Genomic DNA, 19497 nt, shown 5'->3' with positions numbered 1-19497 from the left:
TTTTCCATTTTTAAAATTTAAATTAGAAACAATCTTGTTTTACATGTCAATCCCAATTCCCTCCCTAGCCCCCACTGGTCCCTTATCTCATCCCCTTTCTGCCTTCCATGGGGGATCTTCAAAGTCTGTCACATAATTTGGAGCAGGGCCTAGGCCCTCCCCCCATGTGTCTAGGCTGAGGGAGTATCCCTTTATGCGGAATGGGCTCCCAAAGTCCATTCGTACACTAGGAATAAATACTGATGCACTACCAGAGGCCACATAGACTGCCCAGTCCTCCTAACCAACACCCACTTCAGGGGGTCTGGGTTAGTCCTATGCTGGTCTCAGTCTGGGGTCCATGAGCTCCCCCTTGTTCAGTCAGCTGTTTCTGTGACCGAAACCCCATCTTATGGAGGCATTTTCTTGAGGTTCCCTCCTCTCAGATGACTCTAGCCTGTGTCAAATTGACATAAAACTATCCAGCACACTGACCATGGTTTGAAAACTTCAAAACCCTGAGCTAAAATAAAACTCAGTAGGTGTATAAAGTGCTTGCTGTGCAAGTCCGGTGATCTGAATTTGATCCCTGCAAGCCACATAAAGGTGGAAGGAAAGAACCAACTCCACAGAGTTGTCCTCTGACTTCCACACATGTGCAGTGGCACAAACACACCCATACATACATGCCACACAAGGCACACGTGTCATCTGTGTTGGGTTCAGAAACCAGACTTCCATGCTCCTACAGGCATTCCCGTCAGCTCTGTCACCTTCCTGCTGTCTGTGACGAGGCCACAGACCCACACAAGGCAGCAAATACGGCTCCCATTGGGGTCCTGTGTGCTGCTCTGCCTTCTGAGTAGTTGGTCTTGGAGAGAATGCCCAGAGACGGGACCAGCCTGCTAAAACTCACCAGCAATCAACCTTCCAGCACAGCCCTCAGCAGAAGGACTGTGGTGCCACTTCCGTGGGTGTCTATAACTCCAAGAACCCTGCCAGCCTCAAATAAGTTCTTGGCCCAAGTGACTCACCCAGACAGTGGCATTGGCAAGCCTTGCCTGCGCCTGGCACCTGTGTGGCATCTTGTATCCCCAGCCTTATAAAGTGGTCACGAAATACTCTTACATGATTTCGATTCTGGAAGTAGGAAAGGTGTGAACTCCAGCTTATGGTTCACTTGTCCAAAGTCACACTGATTTGTTGTCACAACTGGGAAGGGGTCCCTGGCATGACAGCATCTCCAGGCCAGGCCTGTTCCCACCACACTGCCCTTGTTAGTGGAGTTGTTAGGGCCAGAGCCTGGGCCCTCGGAGCCCCAGCAAGCTGTTAGGCCACCTGTTGTCCACCTGCCAATTAAAGAGATACCCAGCAGTGAAATGCAGGGAAGAAACTTATTCAATGTGGCTGCCCTGGGGAAAGGAACACACAGGATGGTACAGTAAGCCCAAGTCCACCTCAGGGGTATACACCTCTGGTTTGGGTTTTAATAGAAAATAAGAGGTCTGCATAGCTAAGCAGACCTGGCCAAGGTGTGGTCCCATGTACCATTGTTTTAGCTCCAATGTCTGAAACAGTTGTCAGACCTGGGTAAAATCTCTTCCCCCAGCATGACTCTCCTGTGGAAACCCCAGTTCCCTGGGATCCATTCTCTCAGCAGTCTAATAGCCAAAGGGTGGTGCACATGTGTTTTCATTCCTACCAGGAAAATTACGTCCTCTCTCCCAGTCCTGAGGCCTGGAGTGTCACTGAGCTGCCTGGTACCATTTTGTGCTGTCTCCTCAAGAGACTCAGTTCTAGGACTGGGTGACTCCAGTGTGAGTCACTTTTATCCCAGCTAGGAGGGAAGCATGCTCACACCTAACCTCCCCAGGCTCCACTGATCAGGGGAAACTGTAGACTGGGACCTCACCTGTCCCCCCCCCCCCCACACACACACATACTTTCCATGTTCAGCTCTGAGCTCTTTACCGGCACGCCTCGGCTGCTTCCTCTGGTGTCCTGGCATTGGGCATTTGCCAGCTGCCCTTATGTCTACTCTGGGTCCTCTTATGTCTGCCTTCTATCTAAAGATACATGTCCCAAGTCTCTGGTTCCCTAGGCTCCCAAATAGGTTTGGCCAAAAGCAGGTGGAGCAAAGCAGGAGGGCGGGGGGAGGAGCATGGTCTGAATGACCTAAGCTGGGCCCAGAACTGCGCTGGTTCTGTTTCCGTCACTTGCTGCCATTTCCTACTGCTCTTTCTGCAATGGTGTTGGAGCCTTCCACCTGCTGCTAAACTCCAAGCTGCCTCAACATTCTGTTCAGCCCCTCTGGCTCCTGCTGGGTCGTGGCTGATAATAATGACTTGACTTCTTGGGAACAGCATCAAGTCAGAGGATAAGAGCAGTGGGGGTCTGTCTTCTGGATTCCCTGTTGTGTGATAAAAGGCTGATCAGAGCGACATGGGAGAGTAAGGGGTTTTTATGTGGCAGAGGTCAGAAGAGCCTGTCTGATCCCCTGGGACTCTAGTTACAGACAGTTGTGACCTTCCACGTGGGTGCTGGGAACTAAAACTAGTTCCTCTACAAGAGCAATAAGTGCTTTTCATTGGGAACCTTGGAGTCAGCTCAAAATACCCCAAGACCAAGTTCTCATCACAAAGGACGTTTATTTGCCCCAGAGGGCCACAGACAGGGAATAAGAGACAAAGGCAGAAGACAGAGGAAGAGGAAGGTGAGGGGGAAGGGGTATTTTTCCCACAGGGACAAAGGACTCTGGATGGAAAAGAGAAAGATTGGTCCATAGGCAAATGGCAGTTTTTAAAGGTAAAAGGGGAACCCCTGTGTTTGGATGAGGTGTTTATTTTAGATTGGGCATGTTAATTAGCACAGTCAAAGGGAGGTTTTGATTGCTGGACTTCAATACTTTGATAGCTGGACATTGGTGGTCAGCCTCATGAGGAGGAAGTGGCCAAATAAGGGGATAGACCTTGGTGGCTAGCTTCAGAAATCTAATCTAGTGTTTTCTTTTTCTTTTCTTTCTTTTTTTTTGTTTGTTTTTGTTTTGTTTTTTTGAGACAGGGTTTCTCTAGCTTTGGAGCCTGTCCTGGAACTCTCGAAGTAGACCAGGGTGGCCTGAAACTCACAGAGATCCACCTGTCTCTGCCTCTGGAGTGCTGGGATTAAAGGTGCGTGTACCACTACCTCTTGGCTTGCTTAATCACTGGAGGAAGAAAGACCCACCTTTAGTCTGGGCCACACTTCCCACTGTAAGCCTAGATAAGGATGTGGAAGAAGGAACATTGCTCTCTTTGCTTGCTTGTTCTCACCAACACGTGCTTTCCTTCACTGGCATTAGAGCCTACTTCAGTGCTCCAGCATGGGCTGAAGACCAGCTGAGACATCCAGCCTCATAGACTGAACAAGTTTAAATACTTGGGCCTTCTGTTGGTAGTCAGCCATTGTTGGACTAGCTCAGTGGTTCTCAACCTTCCTAATGCTGCAACCCTTTTGTGACCCACAACCACAAAATTATTTTCATTGCTATTTCATAACTGTAATTTTGCTACTTTTATGAATCAAAATATAAATATCTGATATGCAGATGGTTTTAGGTTGTTGGATCCCCAAAGGAGATCCCCAAAGTCATGACTTACAGGTTGAGAACCACTGGACAAGTTGAATCAGAGCCCCCATAAGTCATTCTAATAATTCTTCCTTTACAGCTGTGAGGTGGGGGAGCAGAGGGAGAGAATTCATTCTGTGAATTGTTATTCTAGAGAACCTGGATGGATACAGGTCCCAAGCCGCCCTCCAGTCCTGCACCGTTTTCTGAACTCCCTCCTCACACTGTGTACCCCAAATCCTGTCACCACAGTGGCCATTTACCAAGCACTCTGTATTGTCCTCTGTACCTTTGTTCATGCCGTCCCCTTTACCCAGGCCTCCGCCTCCTCCTCTTCTTCTAGATTGCCTATTGATGCCATGAGACCCTCCTTCCTGCCTCCAGAGAGCTGTTCTTGCATGTAATTGGAGTTGCCCTGCCTGAACCCTTCTGTGCCCTGGTGTGGCTAGCCCCACACAGGAATTCAGTAAATATTTATTGACTGCAATGAAAAGTATTTCTTCGAATCAGCTGGCCCCCAGTTCCTTGGAGATGTGGCCTGCCACTGAGTTTCTTCCTGTTTGAACAATCAAGCGGGCTTAGGGGGCTCTGCTCCCCTAGGCCAGGGCTGTGCGGTTTGCCACATTCTCAGTGTTTCTGGCTAATGTTTAACTTCAGTGCCTTTGTTTTCTAGGAAGCAGATAACAGAGCAATGTAGCTGGGAATGCGAAAGAGTGAGGCCCACAAGAGAACAAAGAGCCCCTCCATTTTGACTTTAACATGAAAAATCGATCATTTGGGAGCTGGCGAGATGACTTAGCAGTTAAGAGCACTTGCTGTTCTTGCAGAGGACCTGGTTTCAGTTTCTGGCTTAGAAATGCCTGTAACTCCAGTTCCAGGGGATCAGATGACTTCTGGCTTCTGCAGGTTCTAAGTATGCATGTTATATAACTACACACATACAGGGGAAATACACATATACCTAAAAAAAATAATTAAATATGAAAATGTGATTATATGCTCAGAGCTTTTTTGGGAGAAAAGTGGAAATGAATATCAGACTACTGAATGATATAACTGGGTGAAGACCATGAGGGATACTTCAATCACAGATCCTACCTGTCGGGTCCCAAAGAAACTCAGGACAAATGGCCAACTGAGGGGCCTATTAGCATACCAAAGTGGATGCTGGCCTCCAGGCTACTCAGTACCTGTGGCTCCTCTCTGCTCTTCTCACCCACCCCCTGCCCTAACCCTCTCCAGCCCAGGGGCTTGGCTTCCCCTCCCCCAGCTTCCCATTCCTATGGAGCCCTGCTATTGGGACACGTGCTCTCTTTGTTCTCTCTGTGTGTGCCCTGTCTGCTCCTTGCCTTCTTGCTCTTGGTCCTCTGTCTCTTCCTCTCTCTTTCCCTCCCTCGCACCCTCCCCTCCCTCCATCTTTCTCTCCCTCCTTCCTCTCTTCATCCCTCTCTCCTTCGCTCTCTCTCTTCCTCCCCCTCCCTCCCTCCACTTCTCACTCTCCCTCCCTCTCTCTTCCTCTCCTTCCCTCCCTCACTCTGTTTCTCTTCTCTTCTCTTCCTCAGCCCACTCCCCCAACTCCTCCCATTCCAGTCTGCTGGCCATGTTCAGGGTACAACTTTCTCTCCCTGCTCTGGACTCCAGATGCCTCTGGCTGCATGATCCTCATGTCTACAATAAAAACCTTCTCAACCACACCTTGGAGCCGTATGTCCACATTTCATTCCCTACAGTCAAAGCTTGGTAACATGCTGGCCTCCAGAAAACTGCAGTCTTCCTGAAGCTTCCATTACCTTCACAACTGACACTGTAGTGTAGGTGGCTTTCTGTCTGATCCTGGAGAAAGCTTATCTGCATCAACTTCAAATTCAAGGCTGTCTCTGCAGAACCCCCCCTCTTCAGCCTCGGCCATCTTGGCATGAGCCCTTCTCCTAGGCAGACATCCTCTTCACAGCTGTTAAACAGTCTTGACGTGAGGCTCACTCACTCCTGGCTCTTTACCGGCAGGACAGGGAGTAACTAGGGCCGTGTTGTGGTTTAAATGATAATGGTCCCCATATTTAGTCACTAGAGTGTGGAAGTCTTTGGGAAGGATTAGGAGGTATTAGGAGTGGGTGTGGCCTTGTTGGAGGAGGTGTGTCGCTGGCTTTGAGGATTCAAAAGCCCACATCAGGCCCATTCTCTCTCCCTCTGCCTGTGAGTCAGGGTATAATAAAGTTCTCCAGAGCCTTGTCCATCTGCTTCCCACCATGATGATCATAGACTAGACCTCTGAAACTCAAAGCAAACCTCTGATTTTAAGAGAGTTGCCTTGGTCATGGCAATAGAACTGTAATGTAGAGTAATAGAACAGTAATGTGAAGTGTCCTTCTCATCTAACATCCACTACGCCCTTCTGTAAAGCCACTAGATCTCCAGGAAGCCTACCCTGGTGTCCCTGGGTCATACAAGTGTCTCTCAATTACCTACTTGCTCCTTTGTGGACACTGAACTCTCCAGAGGTATGAAGTTATTCATGTGTTTATTTAGTTTCTTACATGAACTCAAATGGTCAAAACAGTACCATTCTATGCCTCTGAGTACCCCACAAGAATAATGGCTGCCAAAAGTTCTTATCATTGGCTCTTCAAGCCTATACTTGCAGTCAGCATGGTCCAGAGGTCTCAACTGTATGGTCACTCAACACTTAGACAACTGCAAAAAATGTGGAAACTCACCATATACTCCAGCCAGAGCTGGCCACTCAGCTCCCTTTGGGGACAGGATGCTCAGTACTACAGACTTGCTTCTGTTCATAAGATAGGCTTTTCATCCATTCCCTGGAATTCAGAAGAGCAATTATGAGCAGGTGATGGCTGTGAGTCTAGGCAGGGAGGGTCAGAAGCTGACAGACCCTCCAACCTGCTGCCCTGAGTCATCTTGCACACCTGCCTACCTCCCACTCTCTGCTGCCGTTTTCCTGTGTCTTGACTTGCTTCCTCAGCCCCTCCTGTGTATTAGAGCAGAGCCAAGGCAGCAGTAGCTCTTGCCAATTTGCTACCTGAGAGGTCGAGACAGATCAGACCTCTGGGACCCAGGCTCTGGGACATTCACTCTTTGGGTCTTAGTTTCTTCCTTCCAGCATGCAAGATGATTGGGTCTGAGAATCTGGGAAGTCCTATCCGCCTTCTGATCTGGCACTCTTGGGGTGAGTGAGCACAACTTAGTGTGTGAGCTCTGACCAAACAGTGCTCAGAATGGCGCTTCTCAGCCGCGATATCAGAGGGCTCACTTGTGTGTGTCAAAACAGATCGTGATTAAGTGGGTGGAAGGTGGCCTCATAGCCTGAATTTCTCGCAAGTTCCTATCCAGTGCTCAATTTCTGCCAGTCCTGCTTATGTCCTGCGGAGTGAAAAGCTGTTTCACAAGACCCAACCACGGACCTATGGCATCAGAAACTCCAGGGTGTCGCCCAGCAGTTCGTGCCTCAAGCTGTCTCTCCCCCAGGTTGTTCCAATGCAGCTCAAGTTCAGAACTACCGCTCCAGGACAGCTGCTTTTGAACTTGGCTGTGGACTGGAATCTCTTACAGAGAGTTTTTTAATTCCTGGTGTCTGAAGCCAACTTCCATATACAAATTTAAGAAGTATGGGATGCGACGAGGCGTCAGGAGTTTAAAACACTTTAGGTAATCAGAACACGCTTGGGATATACTAAAGGCGCAGGCATTCCCCGCTTCTCCGCAGGCGCTCCGCCTGAGTCGGCCGTCAGGGGGCGCTGTGGTGCCGCGGGGAAGCTCCGGGCTCCCGGCAGCTGCTGGTCCCCCACTGCAGAGGCGGTGGCTGCGCCTGGGGCGCGCGCCTCCGGGAGCGGCTCCTGGCCGAGGCTTGCCCTGCGCCTGCATCTGCACCTAATTAATGCTGGCGGCTGCTCAGCCGCGCTTGACGTTAGTGACGTGCTGGTGCTGGGGGAACGCCTGCAGCCTCCCAGCACAGGTTGTTTCACTCCACTAGCTTTGCTCTCTGCCTTCTGCAGGACTTGGGCTCACTTTTGGAGCCGCGCCCTGATACTTGCTGCTCGTTCCAACTTTGCACCATTAGGTTCCTTGTCCCCTTCTGAGGCTCCCACCCAGCAAGGTCCACAAGCAGAGGGACTTGCTGGTCAGTTGCAGAAACTAGATCCTGCCTTTCCCTCACATGGCTTCTCTCTCTTCCTTCAGCTCTAACTGAACTGTGTGGGTCTAAATAATAAAGCTTTTCACACACCGGGTTTGCCTCTGGTTTTGTGACATATAAAGCAGGACCCTTTGTAAGGGACTTCCGATGTCTGTGGGTGTGGGAGCCGAGGGTTGCTCCTGTGTGTGTGTGTGTGTGTGTTTTTTTTTTTTTGACTATTTTTAGGGATGGGGCTTTATCCTGGAAAGGAGGGTCCCTGTTTAGCGCCTTTGCTGACTGGAGACATCACCCCCCTGGTGGTGGTGGTGGGGTCCCAGCAGGTTGCTAGAGTGACCTTTATCATAAATACTCCACTTTCTACTTCATCCCACCCACCTTCCCATCTATTTGATACTCTGCCTTGGCTGGTGAGAGGCCTCATCTGGAGACAAGTCGTGTGGGGAACAGAAGCTTGCTCACTCCTGGTCTGGAGAATGCCTGCTGCTCTGCCTGGCCAGTTTCCTCAGAGCCTACTTCTCAGGGGACAGAGAGGAGTGGCAACTGAGAAGGCCCGCGTCTCCTTCCTAGCCCCTGCCCTCGTTTCCAGGGCCTGGTTCCCTCCTACGAAGCCCACCCCACTTTCCCAGAGCCAGGTTCTCATTCCAGGCAGCTGGTGGCTCCAGTCCAGTCCAGGGGAAACTGAGGCCAAAGAGATTTAAGGAATGCTTCAGAGTCACACAGCTGATTGCTGGCAGATTCCTCTTCTATGGAATTGTTCAAAGCTCTCCCCAGGGCCAGTGGACACTTCCCAGCAGTGAGGGAGTGGTGGCGGGGGGCCAGAGGGAACTGGTTTAATTTGAAGAACAGTCGTTCTTCCTAGAATCCAAATGAGTGAGGGATGTCATCGCAGAGACTGGGCCACCCCAGGGTGTCAAGAGACTGGGCCTGGACTGTGGGCAGAAAACAGCTATGGGCTCAGAGGGGGGTGGTTTGTCAGGCACTGTGTGTGGGTGGGGTGACTACAGGGGCAGTGGACAGGGAATAGATATTGCATGTTAGAATGAGTCCTGCTTTCTCTAATTTGGACCCTGAAATGAAGGCTCTTAGGTGGGGCTAAGGGATAACCAGGAAAACTTGGGCAGCCACCAGATGGGACAAGCTTCCCTGCTGGCTTGGCCATGTGTTTGGCCAAAGCCCATTGGAAATGACGGCTATGAAACAACAGCTCAGGAGGAGGGAACTCCGTGCAGGGTTCTGTTGGTAACTGAGGGATGATCAGGAGAGGAGCTGGCTCAAGGCCATGGGACAATTGGCAGCAAGGTTGGGTGCAGGCTCTGGACACAGAGCCAGGGGTCCCCACTACTGTTTTTTCCTGTGGATGAATGCCCTGACCCTGCTCTTTCTGTTTTTGTCAGAGTGTGACACATCTTGTTGAGACTGCATAGACATTTTCAATGTCTTCTGTTCCCAAATCCCCCCCCCCCTTAAAGCTCAGAGAAATGAGACTCTGTAACCCCAGGCATCTATTCCAGGAACCCTGCCAGGAAATCATGGCTCCATTACTGTCAAATCCCCCCACATTCTATGTCCCTCCTGGTGGAGGTGGTACAAGCCCTTGGGACCTACTCTCAGATGTTTAGGGAGGGATGCTCAGCCTGCAGCAGGCAAGCCTGATGGGGAGCCTCAGAGCTAAACTGTAGTCCTCAGCCTCAGTCCTTGCCTGAAGCTGTGGAGGGAGAGGAACGGGCTCTGAGTAGGTGATGCCTCCCTCACCTTTTCACTCAGAGAAATGGCTCTGAGTGCAGCAGATATCCAGACTCTTGGCTAGCTGATGCCTAAGCTTGCGCACTTCCTGGACCAGAGTTTCTGGCAGTGTGGGTCTTTCTGGCCACCTGCAATAGTGTCACTTCCTCACTCAGGCTGTTTGAAACAGAGAGCTGATAAGGCAGACCCTGCTTCAGGTTCATGGGATTTAGCAGTAACCAAGGCAATTCATCTTTTCCCTCATGGACTGTCTATTTAGATTTGGGGGAACCAATAACTAGTATGGAAAATATATTAATTGCATAGCATAGTAGAAAGTAACAGCAATTTGAAAATTAAAAAGCATTAGGTATGATGCTAAGGAGGAAGTATGTTGGTTGTAAGTGTATGTATGTATTATTTATGCATGCACATACTAATTTTTTGAGACAGGGTGTATGTAGTGCCTCAGTTTCCCCAGTGCAGGGCTTACAGGTGTGCACCACCATATCTGGCTTCTTGTAATTTTAAATGTAGCAGTTGGGAGGGTTCTTACTGTACAAATGACATTTGAACCAAGACTTCAAAGAGATAAGTCCTTGGCTATTGAAACTGGTTCCTGTGCCTGTTCCAACCTGTTCATGAGAACCTGGGGGAGATGGCCCAGGAACCTGCACCTGCAAAGTCCTTTACACAGGGTACTTGGCAATCCTCGATGCTCACCTTGATTCTCATCTATGCAAAGAACTTTTCCCTCACAGCTCAGGGAATATGTGCCAGGTGTGACTTGAGGGGTCCGTCTTAGAGGAAGCTGAACTCCAGGGTGACAATGGTGTGTCTCACTGTGATGTGATAATTAGCTGTTGAGAAGTAACTCAGACAGGTATAAGGTTCTCGTGACTGGGACAAGTCTGGAAAGGTCCACATGGGGACACAGAAGGATGCAGCTGCAGGTGAAGGTCTAATCAGGTTATTGGAGCAGCAAGCTGGTATCACAGACAGCAAGGCTTAGGTGTGGCCTCCAGCGCAGGAGCCATGGCGAACTTGGCAAGTCATTTGTTTGAAGGCTTCTCACCTTCTAAGTCTGGATTATGAAACTGCAACACTCCCCGCCTCTTCGCCTCACGGTGCTAAGGCCACAAGTCAGTCTGTGTGTCTACCTACCCACCCACCCATCTACCCACCCACCCTTCCACCTTCCCACCTACCCACCCACCCATCCACCGTTGCCACCACCAGTCCTCATTACATCAGCATCATTTTCTTTCGGTGTACTCCATGCCAGGATCAACAGAATTCCAAACCAATAAAATAACTTGGATCATGGCTAGGACCTTATGGTAATGCAACTCAACATGAAGAAATATGGTAGGGGGAGTAATTAACTGAAAAACAGAAATCTTGACTCTTGGCATCTCTATTTGGTCAGGTCCAAGGGGCTGTGTCACTTGCATTTCTGGGAGAGTCAGACAAGTGTCTTGTAACTCAGTTGCAGGTGAAAGCCTCTATGAACAGCAGCCCAGATTTCCCCCCAGTGGCAGGGAGCCCTGCCTCAGTGCCCAGCCCTATTAACTGTTGGCTTCCCAGTTGCTGGCTTGAGCCAAAAACATGCTCTGCTGTTTGAAGTGCTTATTGGAAAAGCAGATCTCATCTTGGCTGCAGCTCTGAGCGGTTCCTTGTGTGGGGTGCTCCCCAGGGCTGCAATGAACACAAGAAAGCACGCCCTGCTTTTGGCATTCTTGCTTTTATCTCCAAGTCACATTAAAATATATATATACATATATATATATTTAAAGAAAGTCAAGGAAAGGGGCCAACACCACTCACGCAGCCCCTCTACCAGAGCACCCAGCACAGCGGTTCCAGAGACGACAAGGCTTCGGAGGATTAGGGGGGAATTAGAACCACACCGTGAGGCGGGCTGCAGGCCAGGCTTCCGTGAGCTCTGCAGCTGGAGCTTTGCAGTCTGACCTGGAGCTGCTGGCGAGAATGCACGGCTGTGCCATCTGGGCCTCACACAGCAAGAGTTTTCAGGGTTCCGGTGGACCATTCCTCCACTCCAGTGGGTGTGGGTTTTCTCAAGGCCTCAGAGGGCAAGGGAGTCCAAAGCTTTCCTGGCCGCTTAGCCTAGGATCTGCCTAGCCCCACTCCACGGGGCTACTGGTAAACCTATTGCCCCAGGCTTGTTTTCTACATTGATGACTGTGAGTGGGGGGGGAAATGGCTGAGAGAAAAGACTTTAATTTTTTTTCCCCTGCCCTTCTATAGGATTCTGGAAACAGTAGGGTCTAATGTTTGTTAGCATTCTCCCACGTTCACAAAGATAAGGGCAAAGGAGGAGCTGAAACACAGCTATGTTTCTGTTTGTTCTCCAATGCTAGGAGTCAAGCTCAGGTCTTCAGGCTAAGCGGGCACTCCACCACTGAGTTCCTATCTCTGAAGACTGAATTAAAATAGCATCCCAGTGGGTGCCTTTAATCCCAGCAATGGCAGGCAGAAGCAGGAGGATGGATCACTGTGAGTTCAAGGCTGGCTCAGTGTGCATAGTGAGTTCCAGGACAGCCAGGGCTAAGTAGAAAGACCCTGCTTAAAAATAAACAAACAAACAAACAAAAAGTAAAAGTATCCCTCCCCAAAATAAAACCAGAAAAATCCAGTCTTCCAGAGAAGGAAGACCCCACAGTAAAATACAAGCACACACCCAGGCTCCATGTCTTCCTGCTGCCGCCTGTGCAGAATGTTGGGTTAGGGGATGCTGTCAGTATTTCTGCACTTGGCTTTTCAAGGTGCTGCCCCTTGCATTTATCCCTGTTCTGTGCAGAACTTTGTGTTCTGGAAAAGAGAACTGGCCTGGGAATACAGCTCAGTGGTGGAGTGTTAGCCTAGTGTGCCTGAAGCTCTGGGATCAATCCCCAGCACTTCATAAACCCGAGTGGCAGATGCAGGGGATCAGGAATTCAAGGTCATTATCCTCAGCTACTGAATAAGCTCAAGGCCAGTCTGAGCTATGTGAGACCTGATCTATTAAAACGAGGCCGCTGGAGAAAACATTGAGTAGCTTACAGCAAATAAATAATGCTGAGGTTATTAAAATAGTTATCTTATTCTCAGACTCATGGGAAGGTGGATGGAGGAAAATATGCAAAACAAAATTTTAAAAATATTTTATTGCACCTGGCAGTGGTGGCACATGCCTTTAATCCCAGCACTCGAGAGGCAGAGACAGGTGGATCTCTGTGAGTTCAAGACCAGCCTGGTCTACAGAGTGAGTTCCAGGACAGCCAAGGCTGTGTCTCAAAAACTAATATATATAGTATATTAATACATTATACATTAAAACATTAATACATTACATTGCATATTACTGTTAATAGGATAATAATCAAACAATTAACAATAAATTAATATTACATATTATTTATAGTATATAATAATATATATTGTTGCATTTGCTTATTGGTGCATGTGTGTGTACATGCCATGGGTGCTTGAAGAGGTCAGAGGGCAACTGTGTATGTTAGTTCTCTCCTTTTGCCTTGTGGGTCCTGAGGATTAGTAAACTAGGCTTGGCAGCAAGCACCTTTTCCTATTGAGCCATCTCAACAGCCCCAAGCCTGACAACTTTATTAAACTTAACTCAGAGGCTCTCAGTGGCTGGAGATGGGAAGAGGATTGATGATATGGATTCTAGGAGAGAGAAAACTTACACAGTTTTTGAGTTCTGGAAGAAACTTGTGAGGGATTCCTGAAGAATGTGCAATGGACACACCTGATGGCAATGCCTGTAAGCAAGGCACAGACATATTTTTCATGATGACTTTCCTGTGATGACCCAGAGCCACCATATAGGAAATTACCATAGTGTCCAGTTTGGTATGCAACAGTAACCATAGGGTAGAATAGGATATAGGAAATTCCAACACAACTGATCTAATCTCTGGGGCTGCACAAGTGCATTCCACGCTTCAGGGCACTTTGAGTTGGACCTGGGGCAAAGGAGAAGACAGGCAAGCTGCAGAACATACAAACACACAGCCAGTGTGTACCAGGAGGTGGCTAACTGCATCCCAAAGCCATGTCCATCCACAGCACAGTGTGGCTCGGGTTGCTGAATCAGCTGATGCTCAAGTGTTGGTTCTTGCTTGTACACAAACCCTCCCCACTTCCTCCCGTCCCAATTCTGACTCACACCCCAAAACGGAGCCAGAAAGCCTCAATCAAGCCTCAGTAGCCTCAAATCAGTTCTGGTTGATTTTGAGAAGAAGCCAAAAATACACGAGTTTTTCAAAGTGTTTGAACACTTGGGACTGAGCCTGGGGTACAGGCATAGACTGCAACCTACACAGGAACAGAGGCAGGCAAGCAGACAGGATCCAGGGCAGGATTTGGCTTGACTCTGTGCCAGCTAGATGTCTCTGTATATTGATTCTGTGTATTTCTAGCTACAGTGTCCTGAGCTGAGCTTGGCAGGCCCTGGGATCCAGTCCTTCATGGTACTCCCTTTTTACTATCTCTTTGGGAGGTTATGGCTTTAGAATTCAATTGAACAGATTTGTTAAGGCCCTGGGAGGCCTTGGAAGAGCTGATGAGCAGGCTCCTTGTCTGAGCAAGTGGGGGAATGCACACCCTTCTCCATCACATGTGTAACTGTGAGACAATGTGATCTCAGTGCAATGGGAACCTTCTAGAAAATGAAACCAACTTCTGGAGTTCCTCCTCTCCAGATGGTGGCTTCTCTGCTCTACATGGGGTGTTTTCTCTGTGTGCCGTGATCACCACCATTGCTGACAAAAGTGTTGCTTGACTTGTGTAAATGATATACATTTGGTTGCCACAAAGTCCCTGAGAATGGAACCTTCACCTCTGAGTGGAAAATGCCTTCCATAGCTGGGAGGGCTAAGCCTGGGGAAGGGTGGCTACTGGAGTCAAGGGTGTCTTGCCCTGCATTCACCTCTTGCCTTCGTGTGAACCACATTTCCTGATTAATGGAGAGTGGAGAAGCAGCCATAGCCCATTTTCCCAGATGTAACAAGGAGGGCAACTCAAGGTCTGCAAATGTGGGCACCTGCCGGGAGCAGGGCAGGCAGGGCCTCCATCTGGAACAAAGTCTTGGCCATGTCCCTAACGGTCTGGAGCAAAGTCTTGGCCATGTCCCTAACGGTCTGGAGCATAGTCTTGGCCATGTCCCTACTCTTCAGCACTTGAAAGAAGAGCTTTCAACCCTCACAGTAGATAAGGGAGGTACTGGGTTGTTTTTTGTTTTTGTTAGTTTGTTTGTTTTGTTTTTTCCATTTCCCACACCAGATTTTCGGGCTTGTTCTTGGACCAGCAAGTACCACCTGAAACTGGATAGAAGCCCACAGAAGCTTGGGTGGCCTGTGTGGTCTGTTTGACTGAGTCCCTTGGTATCTGTGGTGCTCATTGTGGTTTGAAGCCACTAAGGACAAAGACTGGCTGGAGAGCCCATGCCAGGGGCTCAAAAAAAGGGGGGGGGGATGGAGGTTCACAGTTTGAGAAAGCCCATGGGATGATTCCAACCTCTTCCTGCTCTCTGCTCTATTCGAGAGTCATGGATCTGGAACCAACCTTTACGTCAGAGGATAACCTCCTGTAACATATTTATGACTTTTTTTTTTTAAAGCTCTGAAAATGTCATTCCAATGTTGGAGTAGCTTGTGTTTGGTCTGGAACTCTCCCTCATGGCTGCTACACAAAGTCTTTTTTTTTTTTTTTATGGAAAGAGTACAACGAACCATCGAGTGCTTGAGTTAAGAGACCCTGGCTATCAGGACTGGAATATTGCTTTGTCAGTCACCAGCAAGCGTGTGCCTGCAGGATTCTACTTCAGGTACTCTTTAACACAGGTCAGGAGTCTCTTCTAGCCTCCACCAGGGAAAAGCCATGTATACCCTAAGGTGTCCAAAGTGTTTGGAGACACTGGTCTCAGTGGGTGTTTTCGCTGGGAGGCAGCGGAGACCTGAGGAGGTGGCTTGTGTATAAATGTGAGGAGTGTGCCCTTGCCCTCCCATCCCCACCCTGCAGGTGTTTTCCCGCCTCTTCCTCCCCAACCCCATGGGAAGGAGACAGCCTTCTTAGAAAATCTGCTTTCCTGTCATGGTGGGCAGGGTTTATCTCAGCGTCCCTGAGCCACAGGCCCCACCTCTTCCAAGGCTGGTGTTTCCCCTGTGGCCCCAGAGGCAGGAAGCAGGTGGCAGGGAGTTGACCTCATAGCCCATCCCTGAGTGGGTGGGTGGATACGCTTCTCAACGGTGGCTGGGCAGATGCAGCTGATAGGCCCTGAGCCGCTGAGAGAAAGGAGCACTGATGTGGTCTGATTAGCAGATCCTCATGGCAGACCAGGGTGGGGGGCACTGGGGCTGCCATCTGGGAACTGAAGGGCTGGAAAGGTCCAGCACTGCCACTCACATTCACTCTGAGACAATGAAGCTGGCTCTACATGAACCTGGCTGGAGCACAGGCAGTTGAGTTGTCTATAACAGTGTCTGGTATATAGTAGGTAGTAGGTAGGTTTGCCACCAACCTTTCCCCTTAGCCTGACAAGGAAGGACATAAAAGCCTGTTCCAACCTGACAGTGTCTACCTGTAATCCCACCGCTTGAGAAGCTGAGGCAGGAGATGTCCTGTTCTAGGCCAGATTGGACTACACAAGATTCTTCTAAAACAAAACAAAACAACAAATGCCCAATAATCAAGTGACAAACAACACCCTACACACAATTAACTGACTAGCAAAAAATTAAAAACTTGGAGACTGGAGAGATGGCTCAGTGGCCAAGAGCACTGGCTACTCTTCCAGAGGTCCTGAGTTCAGTTCCCAGCAACCACATGGCAATTAACAACAATCTATAATGAGATCTGATGCCCTCTTCTGGCATAAAGATGTACATGCAGATAAAGCACTCATATACACAAAATAAATAAATAAATCTTTAAAAATAAATAAATAGTAAAAATAAAGACTTGTACCTGGCCAGGGTGGTCACCAGAAGAATTGGGGTACATGTGTGTATGTATACACAGGGATAGGAGAAGGGGGGTTCCCATTCTACTGTCCCAGATAACATTTAAGGCAACTGCTTCTCTCTGTTATACTTGTTTACCTGCATGCACATGTGTATGTTTGTATGTGTGTGTGTATGGAGGCATGCACATATGTATACGTTTGTATGTGTGTGTATGGAGGCATGCACATGTGTATATTTTTGTATGTGTGTGTATGGAGACATACACATGTGTATATGTTTGTATGTGTGTGTATGGAGGCATGCACATGTGTATATGTCTGTGTATGTGTATATGGAGGCATGCACATGTGTATATGTTTGTATGTGTGTGTATGAAGGCATGCACATGTGTATATGTTTGTATTATGTATATGGAGGCATACACATGTGTATATGTTTGTGTATGTGTGTATGGAGGCCAGGGGCAGACTTTGGGTGTCTCCCTTGCTCACACTGCATTGTTATCAGGGACAGGAGATTCATTTCTTTGTCCCTCTTAAAGATTCAGTTTTGACTGGATTCAGACTCAGAAGTAGAAGCCCTCAGTGAGAGCGGCCTGCCTCTTGGCAGTCTGTTCCTGGCATTTTCTTGGTGTCTTTCATTCTCTTGGCCAAAAGTTTAGCATATTCTGCAGCCCCCTCCTTGCTTTTCTTAGTGTGTGGTTTCTTCAGAGCCATGTGTGTGAGTTTGTGTTTCAGGACAGGGGGAGTAACAGAAGGCTGAATCTTGGGTATTTGGTCCTAAGATTTCTACCTTTTTTGTTTAAGGGCTTTCTGATAACATATTGGCAGACACCATCTTCTTCAGAGAGATTGAAAAGCTTATGGATCCTGCTAGCTCTTGTTGGTCTGTGGATACACTTTTCCTTTTTTTTTTTTTTTTTTTTTTTTTTTTTTGTTTTCCAATAACCAAGTTGAGAACACTCAGATTAACGTGATCCTCATGCTTACTTAGCATACTTTGCCATACTTTGCTGACTGAGCTACCTTCCTAACTTCCATTTAACCCAGAAGTTCATTCACAAGTGAGGGTAGCCCATTAGGGCTACAGGAAGGGATGGTGTTGGTGGGGGCTAGACTCAAAAGTATAGCTGACTGTGGGTATGTGATTGCTGCCGATTGCAATGTGGTAGGGAGCTGGCATCCTGCCTTTGGGATACAAGCTACATGTCCTTGGATAAAGGTCTTTTGGAGAACCCTTACTTCCATAGCTCTGCCTTGGACCAGAAGATTCCAGAAGGTTCAAACTGCTAGCCATATGCATGGGATATTAGTGTTATGGTGAAATGGTATTCCCTGGGCCTTGACTCAGTGATGGAATTGTGATAGTGCCCATAAAAAAGTAAGTGTTTTTCCAAGTTTAATCTCTCCCTAGAAATGGTGACAGTGACCTTGAGGTCTCCTCCTTGGTGGGTCCAGCAACAGCTACAGCATCATGTGAGTGACTGGGAACGAGAAGAAGAGCCTTGGATGCATGCAAATGTGACATGCTACATTGAGCTTGTATCAGACACAGCTGGACACTTGACAAGAAGGTCTAAGCTCACCCCTCCTAAGCTAAGTTCATAGGATGGTGGGGGAGAGAATGGCTGGGAGTCCAGGGAAGTCCTAGATGGGACAGCTGTGTGTCTACATGGGTCAGAATAGTGCTAGGTTCTGTCTTGGGACTGTTGAGGACAATGACTAGTTATCTTCAGGTCTCACAACAATTTGCCCATTGGTCACCTAGCGAGTATTTTTTGAATGCCTAATTGTAAGGAGCAGGGTTTTTCCTCCCGCCGCTGGTCTGGTCCCGCCGTCACACCAGCCCCAATTAACACATAGAGACTCTGTATTTGATATAATTCTGTTGGCCAGTTACTTGTTTCTTATCGGCTAGCTCTGTCTTAATTATTAACCTATTTTTATGTATTTCCATGTGGTCTTACCGGAGAGCGGGGGCAGGCAGTTCTTTTCTCTCCCATCTCTCCATTTGACTTCCTCTTTCCTCCTTGTCTCCTAGTCCCTCCTATGTTCCTTTCCTATTGGCCAACAGTATTTTATTCATTAACCAGTATGAGAAACATATATACAGAATGGCATCTCCCATCACCTAATGCCTGTCCAGCCCCAGAGGACAAGGCTCTTGCCCTCATGATTTTACAGTTTGACCAGACCAGCAGCAGTAGTCCTCTCTTTCTATTCCACTGTGGAGAGATGGTTGTGAAACACCATGGCCACCTTTCAGTGTGCTGGTACCTTCCTTGCCTCTGCCTCTCCTGCCACTATGGGCCAGCTCTCCATGCTGTCTAAGGCTAGCCCTCTACTGCACCTCCACTCTGTCCCCTGCTTGCTTTAGGATGACTCCTTAAGCGTGTTGGTGGTGGCACACCTTTACCCAGCACTCGGGAGGCAGAGGCAGGTAGATCTCTGTGACTTCGAAGTCAGCCTGGTCTACAAGTGCAAGTTCCGGGAAAGGCTCCAAAGCAATACAGAGAAACCCTGTGTCTCAAAACACATACACAAAGCAAACAGACAAACGATGGCTTTCTCCATCTCCCTTCCCATCATAGGCCACTGGCCTGTCCCCGTGGGCCTCTCTAGCGCCCTGCCCCACCCCCTCCTCCCACCACTGTTTCCCTCACCTTGCTGCTGCTGTCATCTTCAAACAGCTTGGTGCTTGTCGCCTCTCATTGCCCTCGAATCCACCCCAGTCAGACGTCTTCATTTGTCTAAATCAGTGTGCATTTTCTTGGTTTCCACCTTGCTTGCCTCCTTAACACTCCAGAGGCCTGGAGAGCTGATCAAGAACCAGCCTGCTGACTCATCCACAGCCGGCAAGGGCATGATTTACCGTTGGCTCCAGAACAGAAACTTCAGAGGCTTTAAAAATAAGTGAAATGAGACTTTTTTGGACTAGTTTGGATCACAGTTCAAAAACGGGTCGGTTAATATTTAAGTTAGGATAGGTGGCTGAACAAAATTAATTTTGAAACTTTCACCACTTTAAGAAATCAAAACTAAAAAAAAAAAAAAACC

The sequence above is a fragment of the Phodopus roborovskii genome, unplaced genomic scaffold, assembly GCF_943737965.1.
Source record: "Phodopus roborovskii unplaced genomic scaffold, PHOROB, whole genome shotgun sequence".
Lineage (NCBI taxonomy): Eukaryota > Metazoa > Chordata > Mammalia > Rodentia > Cricetidae > Phodopus > Phodopus roborovskii.
Note: the sequence above shows the minus strand (reverse complement) of the source record.